The 14,204-nt window shown below is 52.0% G+C and overlaps 2 non-coding genes across 2 annotated transcripts; one reads left to right on the plus strand and one right to left on the minus strand.

Moving 5' to 3' along the window:
• The first annotated feature begins 13,402 nt into the window (after positions 1–13,402).
• On the plus strand, positions 13,403–13,475 carry TRNAV-CAC (transfer RNA valine (anticodon CAC)). The gene has a single exon. It is a non-coding gene; the product is annotated as a tRNA-Val (tRNA).
• Positions 13,476–13,827: 352 nt separating this feature from the next.
• On the minus strand, positions 13,828–13,899 carry TRNAG-UCC (transfer RNA glycine (anticodon UCC)). Its single transcript has one exon. It is a non-coding gene; the product is annotated as a tRNA-Gly (tRNA).
• Positions 13,900–14,204: the final 305 nt, after the last annotated feature.

Genomic DNA, 14,204 nt, shown 5'->3' on the forward strand with positions numbered 1-14,204 from the left:
TTTCCTAACCTTCATCTCCAGAAACACTCATGTTACTGGGTTTGACTGGGGGTGTCAGCAGGGATGGGTTTGAGATGCACATCTAGGATGGAAAACACACAGGTTGCAGACACCAATTTTTCAAGACTGCCCTAAGTTACCCTAGATGGTCAGCCTGTTGTGTAAAGCTTTGTCTTCTGGTATATCCTGTGCATGGGATGTGTTACCACATGACACCAAAGAAAAAATAATAATTGGTGGGAACATTAATTAGATAGAAATCAAAATGGTCCAGAATCGAAGGCTTGTCTAGGTAATGCTTGAGACCCACATTCATGTCTGATTTGGGAAATTTCTGCTACAAATCAGACCTGTGGGTAAAATGGGGCTCTTAAGACCTGCAAGTAAGAGCAGATGACATGAAGGAGCCCATTTTCAAGTGGCACTGGATGCTATTCAAATTACAGAGCGATTACAATAAAGCCAGGTGCTCTGTTTCCAACTCTTTTTGTTTGTTTGTTTGTCTTCCCCCACTACCACGGATCACGGGCCAAATCCTTTGCCTGGCTTATGCCAGCCCAGGCCCTGCCCAGCCACAGCAACAGCGTTGTTTTGCCCGAGATAAAAGCTGGTTTGGGACAGAATGTACCTGTGTGTGACACAAATCACAGCCTAGGAGACAAACCCTGCAGCAGGGCTTGAGCCTGGCAGGACCTGATGACCTTGCCATGAATTAGTCACAGCACAAAGAATGTAGATTGGTGTTGGGGTAAGGGAAGACATTACAGCCTTGCTGGTGCCTGGCCTAGGACCTTGGACATGCGTCTGCAAGAGATTTCCCTTCAGGAGACAAATCTGGAAGCCACTGCTCTCACTTGGTCCAGGCAAAGCAGAAATTTGGAGGAAATATGAAAGGAATGAGAGCTGAAGCTGTAAACAACATCTTGTGGAAAATGCTGAGGGGCGCCCAAGTCCTTGGATACCTAATTTCCTTAAGATCCTAGAAAGAAAACCCAGGGTAAAGGAACAAGCCCAATTCTCCCAGCCTGGCTGCAGAGCAGAGGGGCTCCAGGTCTCTGTATCACAAAGAAAAGCCATTTTGCAGCTGTTCACAAGGGATGAGACCTGCACAGGCACTGCCTGTTTCCCTGAGAGCTGCAGACTCTTCTTTTAGGGCTGTTGGGCAGGAGTTTGGACTCAAGTCCTTTCCCTGCATTCTAACTGGTGATGCTGTCCAGCAAATTCAGTTGAGGCTTGAGAAATATGATTTTCAAAAGGATCCAAGTGATGAACACAAGCTGTACCTGTCCAGCCCAAACTGTCTCAAGCCTGATCTACTCATTCAAAAGATTCTTTTGAAATGTTGGGCTTGTTTTGAGTAGAGAGCTGGGAACTCTCTGTGTCCGTGGCACATTCATTCTCCCTGTTTTTTCCACCTGGGGAGACTCCTCTGCCTCACTCATTTGCCTTCAAGATTTGTTTCAGTGGAAGAGGGGACCGGACAGATTTTTTTCATGGAGAAATTCTGGGGTGAACTTAGAATCCACAACAAGAAAGGTCACTGTTTGATTTAATTATTTTGAGTTGTTTTCCACCCCATTCTCAGAGCAGCCCTCGCCGCTCAGTAATTAGCAGTGGAGTGGAGGGGGAGCGCGCTGGACTTTGGCCCCATCTGACCTGATCCATACAACATTTCTGATTAATGCACCTGGTCACATGGCAGCTGTCAGCGACTTGTTGCTGGGCATCCAGAGGTTTCCAAGGGAACCGCTCCCTCTCCTGCCGATGCTCCTCAACAAGTGAGGGAGAGCCGCGGTTCGGTCCCGACGCCAGCTGGACAGAGGACGGGAGCAAAGGTGTGCGGAGGAACACCCGAAACAGAGAGAACTCGCGTGGAGTTCGGTGATGCTGCTCGGGCAGAGCCCTGCGGGGCGTGCTCGGCTCCCCCAGCCCTGAGCGCCTTTGGCTCAGCCCTGCCAGCCCTGAGCGCCTTTGGCTCAGCCCTGCCGGCCCTGAGCCCCCTTTGGCTCAGCCCTGCCAGCCCCGAGCCGCCTTTGGCTCGGCCCTGCTGGCTGTGAGCGCCTTTGGCTCGGCCCTGCCAGCCCTGAGCCCCATTTGGCTCGACCCTGCCGGCCCTGAGCGCCTTTGGCTCAGCCCTGCCAGCCCTGAGCCCCATTTGGCTCGACCCTGCTGGCCCTGAGTGCCTTTGGCTTGGCCCTGCTGGCCCTGAGCCCCCTTTGGCTCGGCTCCCCCAGCCCTGAGCGCCTTTGGCTCGGCCCTGCCGGCTCCCTGAGCTGTGAGCCCCCTTTGGCTCGGCCCTGCCAGCTCTGAGTGCCTTTGGCTCAGCCCTGCCAGCTCCCCGAGCCCTGAGTCTCTTTGACTTGGCCCTGCCGGCCGCCGCTCACCCATCCCAGCCCACGCACCCCGCACACGCCCGTCCGAGCAAACCACACCACACACTCACAACAGCTCCAGAGCAGAGATGCTCCGTGGGAGTTCTGCAAGAGGAGCTCAAGGAGATGTTTCAGACCCCTTTCCTGAGGTGTGTTTCAAAAGTCTCTTATAATCACAGAGGCCTCGGTGGAAGCTTTCCAGCGCTGCACGCGCGGATCCAGCCTACCTGCATCCTTTGCAGGCTGGCACAGAGCTCCCACGCAGACCAAGCTCCTCTCCCTCCCCCAAATCCCTTTCCCTGCACATGCAGCTCTGCCCACACGCAGGCGGGGCAGCCTCCACACACAGCAGCTCCTCGCACCTCCCTCCACGGTCCCTCCCTGTGGAGGTGCTACCTGCAGGCATCAGGCTCTGAGCACCTCAGCCCTGCAGTGATCCCTGCCTGTCTGCACACACAGCAGAGAGCCACACACAAGTTGGGAAATACCTCTAATATCACTGAGTCCAACTGTTAACTCAGTAGTGCCAAACCTACCTACAGACCTTCCAGTGCAAAGGGAAACTGAGGCACAGGCAGTCTCTGTAACCTCTCTGCAGGTCAGAGAGTACTCAGAGCCACAGCTCTGAGCACAGCAGGAGGAGGCTGCAGGACAGAGGATCACAGAGTGGTTTGGGTTGGAAGGAACCTTTAAGATCACCCAGTTCCATCCCCTGCCACAGGCAGGGACACCTTCCACTAAACCATTTACATGAAGGGAAGGAAAAGATTCAGTCTGGTTCCTCTACTTTGTAACTTAGTAGTACATCACAACGATTCATGCAGGAGGTGTATCCGACTGAGGAGAAACGTTATTTGGACTAAGACCAAAGGATTTGCAAGAGGAGTGTCCTGAGTTTGGTTTGGTTGATGTTAATTTTCATTCCAGTAGCTGGAGGCACGACCAAAACTGCCTGAGAGACAGCGTTAAGTGAAGGGTGCACCAGGAAAGTACAACTCCAGGAGGGGCAGGGAAGGCTACAAATGAACAGCAGCTCGTTAGAGTCGAGGTCTGGACAGGCTCAGATGCTGCTGTGGGGCTGAGCTCCCCCTCCACGCTCAGATTACGCCTGCGAAAGGACAAGCAAGGGGTGTTTGTGTGGAATAACCCACTTTTAATGAGGCGTCTGCCAAAGGCACAATCGAGGAGCGGCGGAGTCGCTGACGCCTCGGGGGAGCGGGGATGTCTCTCCTGCCTTTATCTCGCTGCCGCATTGAACCCCGTGTGCCTGTGCTTGAACTGGTGACATTGAGACCATCACAGACATAATGAGGAGGAAGAGGTCGCTCCGAGGCGTGTGCCTGTCCTTGGTGGGGTTTGTGCTCACAGCTCCCGCAGGAGACGCTCGGCTGCTGCAGCACTTGAGAGGAGAATATTGTAAAAAACAAAGCCCATGCAAACAGAGTAAACAAGGAGCTTGAGAACTGGATATGTCAGGGACTAGGGTAGCTTGTAAAGGGAGGTTAAGGGAAAAAAATTAAATAAATAAAAACAAGCTGAAGAGCAAACAAGAGCACTGGAGGCAATATTTCCACAAGCATTAAAAGTAGAACCTGTGCTCCATTTTCAGAAGTGCTTTTAACACATAGAAGTCATAATCACATGCCCTTCCAATAAAATCTGGGATTCTACTTCCCTCAGGTATTTTAGACGCTGCTTCTCTCAACACAGGGAGTCAGTGCCCCAGTGAAATTACCAGGCCAGTTTAAAACAAACAAAAAGAATTGGTTTTTCACACAGCACATAATTAAATCTTGGACTCGTTTGCCACAGGATATCTTGTAGCCTGAAAATATAAATAGGTTCAAAAGGTTTTAGACAAGATTACGGAGGTTTGGTCTATCAGTGATGATTAAACCTAATAGTTTGGATGCAACATCCAAGCAGACCCCACAGATTGCTGGAAGCTACAAAACTGCAGCTGGGAGAAGCCTTATTCTTTGTACAGCCTTGTGACCTGTCCTGGGTATCTTCCTCTGGTCACACCCAGGCCCAGCACACTGGGACAAGGACGTGTCTCCTGTGGAGCAGTCGGACCATGTTTATAGTGCTCCCTGCACCCCACTCCAATTCAAACACCCCAGCCTTGTTTTGGATGAAAATGATGGAAAATAAACCCCTTGTGAGGCGCTGCAGCGTGCGCTCTGTTAGAGAGCAGTCTTATTCATTAAGGGAATGGTCTTGGATGCATTTGGGCCTGTTATCAGCGACACTCCAAAGGGAAATTGACTACTTAAACCTATTATATCACTGCTTTATTCACCGTGTGCTGCCATTTACCTCCTACATGACGCTGGGCTCTAATAGCACCAGTTCTGAGAAACCCTGCACATTAGCCACAAGCAGCTCATTAATCCACTGTTTTCATTCTTGCAAAAAAATGGGCTCCAACCACATGAGAGCTCAGATGCCGAGTGCTCAGCCAGAACCAAAACAGCTCTGTTGTGCCAGCAGTTCTGAGGTAGCCCCAAACAGAACAGCACTTCCAGCTGATGGAGCACAAAGGGGGATCCTTGGGCTTGGAGGAACGAGGGCTGTGCAACCAGGGAATGGGACAAAGCTGTCAGCCAGCAGCTGCTGTGGGGAGACTTGGAAAATTCCTGGAAAATCCAATTCCTGGAGGCTCCAAGCCAGGTCTGTGTGATGTTCACTGGGATGCAGCTCCATCCCAGGATATCGATTGTCCCAGGCAGAAGGAAAAAAATGAAAGGCACGTCTTGAACTCCAGCACAGGGAGTCCATGAGCAGGCTGGGGACTGGCAGAATTAATTCCGAGCAGGTACAATGAGCTCTTCCTCGAGAGCCCTTGAGGAAAATGAAAGGCCCCATGTGCCAGCCCCAGGCACAGCCCGGGGAGTCCTTTGGCCGCTCCGCAAACACGAAGAGGTTGTGGCACAAAGCAGCTGCCACATCTGTTCCATCAGGGACAAGAGCCCTGTAAGGGCCTGGCCTTTCTCTCCCGAGCCTGCTCCTGCTCTGTGCTGAGGAGCCAAGCTGCTCCATCTCCTGGCTGCTGCATTCCCTGACCCAGCTCCTCTCCATCCAGGGCAGAGCTCCTGCAGGGCTGCGTGGGTGTCTCCAAACAGGATTATTGCTGCTGAAATCTCCAAGGCCAACAAATGAACCCTTAACTGGAAGATGGACAGGAGCTCACATGAAAACAACTGCTCGTCCATGTGGGAGTAATAGAACATCTGTGTTCACAAACGAGGCACAAACCAGGAACAAGGGGCAATACTTCTTCATGAATGAGAGTTCAGGAATTTGAGTTCTGTTCTTCTGGTCACTTTTTCCTGTCTTATTTATCCTGCCAGCTCTGTCTCTGTCACATATCTCTCCCAAAACCATCAGGGTGCACAGAATGTAGAATATCCTGAGCTGGAAGGGACCCACATGGATCATCAAGTCCAATTCCAAAGTGTTGCTTTATTTGAGCTGGCTTAGTGAAAAATGTAAGCAGGGAAATCAGACTTAGAGGTGAGCAGTTGAGTTTATTTCTGCTCTTGGGAGAGGACATGAGTGAAACGGGAGGCAAGGGGTAGAGGGCTGCTGGTGGTGACAGAATTCCTGCCTGGCTGGGCCCAGTCCTGCTCAGGAGAACTGACAGCCCCACCATGCACACTGCCCAGGAAGACTGAGGTAGATAAAAATCCCTCCTGCCAAAAGGAAATGTGATTCCAGGATCCTGCACCCTGCCTGCTCCAATGTGTCTGTGCAGAACAGCTCTCAATGAGCAGGGAGCTGAGAGGCACTTACAGAGGCATTTAGTCTCACACAAAACATTCTCCTGGGGCACGAGGGGGATGGAGCAAGGCCGGGCAGACTCCTCTCATCCAGCTCCACTGAAATCAATACATGATTAGGCAGCACCCTTAATATTCCAACTCTGCCCAGTACCATGTTTGTGTTGAACAAGGAAGATCTAGGCTAGACATGGGGAAAAATTCTTTACAGGGATGGGAATAATATATCCTGCAACAATCACTACCCAGCTACAGACCTCCGGAGCTCTGAGCAGGGTGGGTGCCAGGCCCCAGCTCCAGGCTGTCTCTGCCCCTTTCCAGCTGAAGCTGCCGTGCCAAGTGCCCCGACAAACAAGCTGCAAACCCCTCTCCCCACCTCCTGCCTCTCCCTGCCCTACCCGAGGCCCTGTTTTCTCTCGTGATGCCTCTAATGAAACTAAGTGGCTGCGAGCAGAAAGTTTCCACTTCCCGCCTCGGGGCTGATTAGCGCGGAGCTGCCACCGGCTGGCCGGGAAGCCTCGGGGGAGCGATGCAGCCGTGCTGCTCCGTGCCCTCTGCTCAGCGAGCACCATTAGAGCACCGACTGCCCAGCCTGGCGACTGAGAGAGCAGGACCTCGCTGCTCTGCCTGCTGGGGCCGGGGTCTCTGGAAAACACGGGCTGGTGCGTGGATGGATGATGTCCTCCAGTCCTTGGCACACAATTGCAGCAGCAGAACACAGAGAGGAAGAAGCGAAGTTCTTTTATCAGGCGTGCTGCAACAATCTTGGCTGGTGCTGCTCAAGGAGAGCTGGTCTCACATATTTACAGAAAGAGTGGTCAGATACTGGAATCATCTACCCGTGAGGTGGTGGAGTCATCATCCCTCGAAGAGTTCAAAAAAAGACTGGATGTGGCACTTGCTGCCGTGATCTAGTTGAATTGTTCGAACATGGGTTGGACTTGATGATCTTACAGGTCTCTTCCAGCCTTGAATTTCTGTGATTCTGTGATTCTGTGATTTTTGTGTGTGCTTATTGCTGTCAGGAGACATTTCCCTGCGTCCCTGGTGGATGGAGACTCTGTGTGTCCTGAGGGGGGGAAAGGAGCAGGTGCCAGGTGCTGCTCCATCTCTCCATCGTGAACAGGGCTGGCCCATGCCACGTGCCCTCTCTTGCTCTTGGGCTACGCTCCCACACCACCTCAGAGTCCCCGGCAGTTCCTGGAAATCTGGGCTGAAACAGAAGGCTTGGGTTGCCCTGTGATCACCTTTGGGATGCGAGGGGAAAGTAAACAAGATTCTGCTCAGCACTGCAGAGACCAACTGCTCCAGCGTTGCCTGGCAGATGGGGCCCAAGAGGGAGACCATATGTTTGTGAGAGAAGCCCTAAACTTCTCCCTGTGAGATCCTGGGCTGAAGAGATCCAACAGAGTTCAGTGGGTGCAGAGGCACAGGGGAGCAGCCGTGACCTGGAGGGTTCCTTCAGTCCTTGGTGGGCAACTTCCAGAGCTGAGCCAGGGCTTGGGCCTTGAGTCTGTGAGCTGTTGGATTCCTGAGCTTTGCTATTCCCTACATTCATTTTTTTTCTCTCTCTCCACATCTCCACCCTCTTTTCCCCTTGGCAGTCCTTCCCATGTTCGTGCAGTGCTGTGGAGCAGTCTGTGTTCCCTGCTGCAGAGCTGGGCAGGGGCTGTGTGCTTCACAGCTGGCTCGGCTCTGCCCTCTGCCACCCTCCTTGTGCCACAGAGCCCACCTGGCCGTGCCAAGGCCACCTGCCCAACCCCTGGCTGCTGACACTTCGCCTGGCTCCTGCAGCACATCCCAGTGGTGCCAGCAGGGGTTAGAAAGAGGCACACTGGGGAGGTTGGAGAAATGCTGTCAGACCTAAGGGCAGGGGCTGGCATCTCAGAGAGAAGGGGATGGCATCCCGGGAAAGCTGGAGAAGGAAAGAGCAATTTGCTGCTAGTCAGCATGTCTGGGGAGCTGGGCACAGATTGCACTAAAGCGATAATAACACCTGGAACAGCAGGGTGGTCGTTCCCAGCTGGCCCCGTGCTGGGCTCGGGCTCTCTCATTTCTTCCCCCCTGCAGCCAGGGAATCTGAGGCACTGGCGTGGCACGGGTCACCCAGGCAGGGAAGAGCAGAGCTGCCACAGCCTCCTGGCTCTCCTTCTGCCCCAGCTCCATCCTCCTTGGCTGGGGAGTGGGAAGGCACTGGAGCTCTTGGCTTAATTAGAAGTAACAGCTGAAGCACTTGAGAAACAAAAGCTCCTTTCTATCTCTGCCCCACTTTTACTTGGGAGCCAGGGGTGGGGAGCAAATTGCTTGGAAGCCAGAAAGCGCCCTGGATCTTGTCACCATGGCTGCACAGGCACAGCCTCCTGTTATCTCCAGAGGAACAAAACCCTCCTCCCACCCTCCCTTGTCTCAGCTGGAGCTGATAAAAGGAGAAGAAATAAACAAAACAAATAATAGTAGTCATAAGAATAGAAAAATACCCCAGCCCAAACCAGCAAATAAATATTCAGAAAATGAACCGATCTTCTGCAGAACATATTATTTTCTGCAGTGGATTTTGGGTTGTTGGAGAGGACTCCAATGAGTATTTCAGGTTATAGAGGCCATCTCAGGAATACTGGGATTTACACAGTCACAACTCAGGAGCATCCCAGACGATGCCATTTGCTGGAGAATAACCATCTCTACCTATATCCACATAATTGTACCATTCTGATTTATTTTCATACATGGATGTCTGCAGTAATAACATGATCAGCTATAACTTTGATGTCTTTTTGTTTGGAACCCACAATGATCACACTCCTAAGCTGTCAGCAAGAGCTGGATTCCTGCCTCTTGTGCTTCTGGGTCACCCCCCGTGCAGGGACGGAGAGCGTTGTCCAAATGCTCCCTGAGCTCTGGCAGCCTTGGGGCTGTCACCGTTCCCTGGGGAGCCTGGTCAGTGCCCACCACCCTCTGGGGGAAGAACCTTTTCCTAATATTTCACCTTCCCCTGGCAGACAACACATTTTTGTGCTGCCACAGTTAAACTGCTTTTGGTACCTGGGCACCTCCAGTCTCCGCTGCAGTGTGGGCTTTAGAATGTAAATCAGAATGCAAACCAAAGAGGGCTGTTGCTGTTTTTGTTGTGTTCTCACAACTAAACAGCTAAAAACACACCAAATAGTATAGCTGTAAAGCAGTGAAAACTAGCAACCATATATTTGTATTTTGAGAGGAATTAGGGCTATTATGGTTGCTCCAGACGGGCTTCCTACAGGAACTGGGTGGATAATTTCACTGGGTGCTTCATGCACCAGAGCTCTGCCCATCTGCTGAAGGGAACATACCTTTTAACAACATGTCTCTCTTTGGCTGCGTGCCTTCAGGGCCACCTCCCTACAACAGGCACTATTTCAGTGCTTAATTACATTTACTGTTAAAAAGGACAACTTATTTTTAGTGCCTGTCTTTCCAGTATCAGCTGGTGGCCACGGAATATTCCGCTGCCTGTGTGTGCCCATGGGAAGCAGCGTGTTTCAATCAGCCTGGGAATTATGTAGGCCATTGGAGCTGATGGCCCAGGGTAGCTCTAAGCTGTCTTGTATTTAAAAAAAAAAAAATTATTCATGTGTGAACAAACAAATGAAGGGGAATAGGAACAACTGATACTATAGCTTAACCTAGTTTCCTCCTTTTGGCACTGGCTGGCACACTCAGTGCTTTGGCTCACCTACTTTTTTACTATCAGTAGTAGAAATTATAACACTTGCAATTTTGGCATGCAAATTATGACTTTGTAATACAATGAACATTTTAATTAAGTATTGTTTTTTGTTTACAGCTTTTTCTTGCAACTGCAAAAGAATATCAAGCTGTCCTTCCAAAAAGACTGAATTAAATGGCTGATTATCTCTTTCCACTTTTCCACACCCACAATTTCCCCCACAAGTTTTTGGCCCAGTGTACCAAAGTGGGATCTGTAAAAGTCCAATTTGGGGTACAAAAAACCATTTATTTATTCCTGGGAGACTTGAAGGGGTGGACTCTTATTTTTAAACTTACCTGCCCTTCCTTTGCATATGGATTTACCTGGATAAATTCATTTAGTCCATGACAACAGCTCGCTGAAAAGATCAGGCTCTGGCTGATAGCTGTGAGCACGCTGCTCTTGTGTCCTCCCATGGCCAGATAAACATGAACATCTGCATTGCCACTGTAAAAACAGCAATGAGGATATTAATGAAACTGGGGGGAAAACTGGGACGGGGCTCCAGTGCTCACATCCTCCTGGATAACTCTCCCCAGGACTTCTCTCTGAAGGCAAACACTCAGATGGCTTTGAGAACCTGAGCTGAGGTCATTTTGAGGGAGATGCTGGCATTTCCCCAAACACACCCATCCATAAAGAAGCCAGTGTAGGATTTCACAGCACACCAGGTGCTCAGGCCAGGAATGGACTTTTGGGGAACTTATGAGGGGAAAGAAATCGGGCAATGCTGGGGATTGCAACTCAGGTCATGGAATCATGGAATACCCTGAGTTGGAAGGGTCCCCCAAGGATCATCCAACTCCAGGCCCTGCACAGGACACCCCAACAATGAGGAAGGTTCCCCTGAGCCTCCTTTTCACCAGGCTGAGCCCTCTCAGCTGCCTCAGCTGCTCCTGGTGCTCCAGACCCTTCCCCAGCTCTGCTCCCTTCCCTGGACACCCTCCAGCCCCTCAACATCCTTCTTGTCCTGAGAGATCCAAACCTCGTCACCCCTTTGTCTCGTAACCAGCGACGGCCGAAGCCCAATTTCCCAGTGTCACACGGCCGTGGTGTGGCAGAGCTTGTTGTGCCCAGGCAGTGTGTGACCCCTCTGTCCCCTGCTGACCACGGCACCCCTTTTATGGCTCAGCATCACGTGCTGGGTGAGTGTGTGCCCCTCCAGACACCCCCGGGGTCCCAGCACCCAGCATCTGTGCCACTTGCTTGGCCTCTTTTCCTTTGTGCCGCTCCCCTCCGCCGTCGTGTGACAGCCATTGTGTGGTCCCTGCCGCACAAAAGCCAGCCTGACCTAATTTAAATCAGCGCTATTGAAGCCGTCCTTGTTTTATCTCCCGGCACAAGGGCTGCGCTCCCCGTTTCAGAGGCAGGAGGAATGAATGGCTAATTGGGGGGGTATTGTGCGCGGCAGCAGCGTCGTCTCCCGGCCCTGATTGTGGGCTCTCCTGCTCAGGGTGCTTCCAGCTCCCCTCTTGGAGCAGCCACGCAGGGTTTGGGAGTGGAGGGAGGAGAAGGGGAGAATGGGGCTGGGCAGCCAGCATGGTGTGGCAGGGAAACAATGCCGAGCATGGCTGCAGTGAGAGCTGGGGGAGGGCTCCTCGCTCAGAAAGGGCAGAAGATGCTGGTGATAATAGAAGAGAATATCCAGCCTTCCCCTCCAAATGAGCCCCTGGGTTCTTCTTTCCCTGCCACAGCCCTTCCTGGTGCTCTGGGGATCATCCACGGGGAGTGGGTGAGGCCCAGGGGTGCAGTGCCACGCGGGTGGGAAGTGCTGGCAGTGAGGAAGTGTGGTAGGTCACGGGCCGGAAGGGAGAATGCTGCAGGATCTTTGTCCTGTGGGCAAAGTTTGAGCCGTGCCTGACAATGGATCTTTGTCAGAAAAGCCAGACCATCCCCGGGAGCCATTCCAGCGAGCAGCAAGCAGCAGGAAGAGGGCCCCCAAAGCCGGCGCTGCCCACACGAGGAGCATCCAGAGCCCACGGCTCGGTGTGGTGCTGCCAGAACCAGGGATCCGGGTGGGTTTGGGGGTTCACACCAACAGCACGACACCTTCCATGGAATTCCTGCCCATGCCTCCCACAGGTACCTCCCAAGAGCTCCCTCCCTGGCGCTGTTTGTTCTGCGGCGCCTCTCTCCACCATGGCCAGGCTGAAAGAGGGCTGCAGAAGAAAACAAACCCCAAAGCGTTTCAATCTTCCCATGGATGGCCTGGGGTCACTCACAGATGCACCTCGCCCTGCTCGAGGGACAGAACCTTGCCCCCAGCTATCGATCAGCTCTGCCCCAGCACGCTCAGCCGATGCTCAGTGCAAAGGTTGTAACCAATCCTCTCCGCAGCTCTGCCAGCTGCAGGCAAAAAGGGTTTCAATCCAGGATGTTTAACAACAACACCAAGCAAACAACTCCTGAGACGCCGGGTTTGTCACGGACTTGGATGTAACATTATAATCCTTATCATAAATCAGATCAGAATAAAACACTGGCAAGCCCTGAAGTTAAAGGACAAGTGACAACCTCTTCTCTACCCCTTTTGGCCCCAAATCAAAAGATCAGCTACAAAATTGTAAAATTAAAAGTAGATTTTATTAAGAGCAAGTGTTATTAAAAGTGAGGTTCTTTTTGCTTTCATCTGAGTTTATGATTCATTTCTCCCTTCTAAGCTTTTCTCTGCAGCCAGCAGAGCATAAAATACACTTCAACAAAGAAAACAAAACAGGAAAACATAATTCTTATGTTACCACCTGATTCCAAGGGCTGAGGTTTTACCAAAAAGAGAAGGATTGCCATTAAATAAGTTGTTAACATTGCAGTAGGGTAAGAGGAACAAACTTAGAACTATTTGTGATTGTCAGCTCTTGACTGAGGGTGGTGAGGCCCTGGAATGGAATTCTCAGAGCAGCTGCCCCGGGATCCCTGAAAGTGTGCAAGGCCAGGTTGGGTGGGATTTGGAGCATCCCGGACAGTGGAAGCTGTCCCTGCTCATGGCAGGGCGTGGAATGATGAGATTTAAAGTCCTTCCAATTCAAACCAATCTGGCATCTTGTCAATCTGTGATTGTCAACAGGTCTGCCCTTGGGGCCTTTCCTCTTCCAGCCCCTGTCCCCTGGGCCAGGCGGGTCCTGTCCCTCATGGGCGGCTCTCCAGGGAGCTCCACTCCCTGTCGCCACTATTCTACCGACATCTGGTGGCAGCTGCCTCAGGGAAAAGCGACATTTCTTCAGCAGCGCCCTGCGCCCCCTCAGCGGGAACCTCCCTGTGGGGCTGTGTCGTCTCTGAAGGGACCCCCCAAATACTGCCCGGGACACGCACCTCAGTCCTCACCTGAGACCAGCCGGTCTCTGGGAGCTCCAATCAGTCATTGATGATAATCACTGTGTGTCCCGCGCGGCGCTTCTCAGGGTTTGCCGGTTTATTTTGAGGTCGCCGTGAGGGAGGTCCGCGTCCCCTCAGTCGCCATGGTAGAATCATGAGCTATCAGTGGGCAGGCCCATTCATAGCGGGTTTCCGTAGTGTAGCGGTTATCACGTTCGCCTCACACGCGAAAGGTCCCCGGTTCGATCCCGGGCGGAAACACCTGTTTTTCTCCTTCATCTCGGAGTGGTTTTTTTTTTAGTGTATGTTCATTTTCTTGTTGTTTTGTTTTGGGGGGGGGAGCTTAAGCTTTTGGTTTGGTTTTTTCTTTTGTGTTTTTTTTTTTTTTTTTATTCTGAGTTATTTGTTTATTTCCCTGCCGTCTCCTCACCACTCAGGGTCTCCACCGGGAGTCGGGAGGAGAAGTAACCGGCAGCACGCGCCTCCCGGCGGGGCTCAAGTGGGCAAAGCGCAGCCGGGCGGGCGCTCCGCGTGCCGGTGCATCTCAATTCGGTTCGGATCATTGAGAAATGGGGGGGAAAAAAAAATATAATGAGGAAGAACAAAACGAATTTGCGTTGGCCGGGAATCGAACCCGGGTCAACTGCTTGGAAGGCAGCTATGCTAACCACTATACCACCAACGCTTGCTGACGATGGTGGTTCCGGCTTCCCTCAGGAGCATCACCCAGCGGGACACAACCATTCTGCTGTAGCAGGGGGCAAAGCACAATGAAAGATGAGAATGGTTCCACAGCCGCCCCACGACGGCAATAAATGCTGAATTTGGGGCCAATCTCTGAGGGAGAGAAGGATCTTTTCTCCGTGCTTTTTTTACCCTGTATCAGCCTCAATTCTCTCTGTGCCCACTCTCTCCAAGAAGGTATTGCACGGACTGCCCAGGGAGGCGGCAGACTTACCGTCCCTGGAGGTGTTTAAGGACAGACTTAGC

This window comes from Melospiza georgiana, chromosome 26 (assembly GCF_028018845.1).
Source record: "Melospiza georgiana isolate bMelGeo1 chromosome 26, bMelGeo1.pri, whole genome shotgun sequence".
Taxonomy (NCBI): Eukaryota; Metazoa; Chordata; class Aves; order Passeriformes; family Passerellidae; genus Melospiza; species Melospiza georgiana.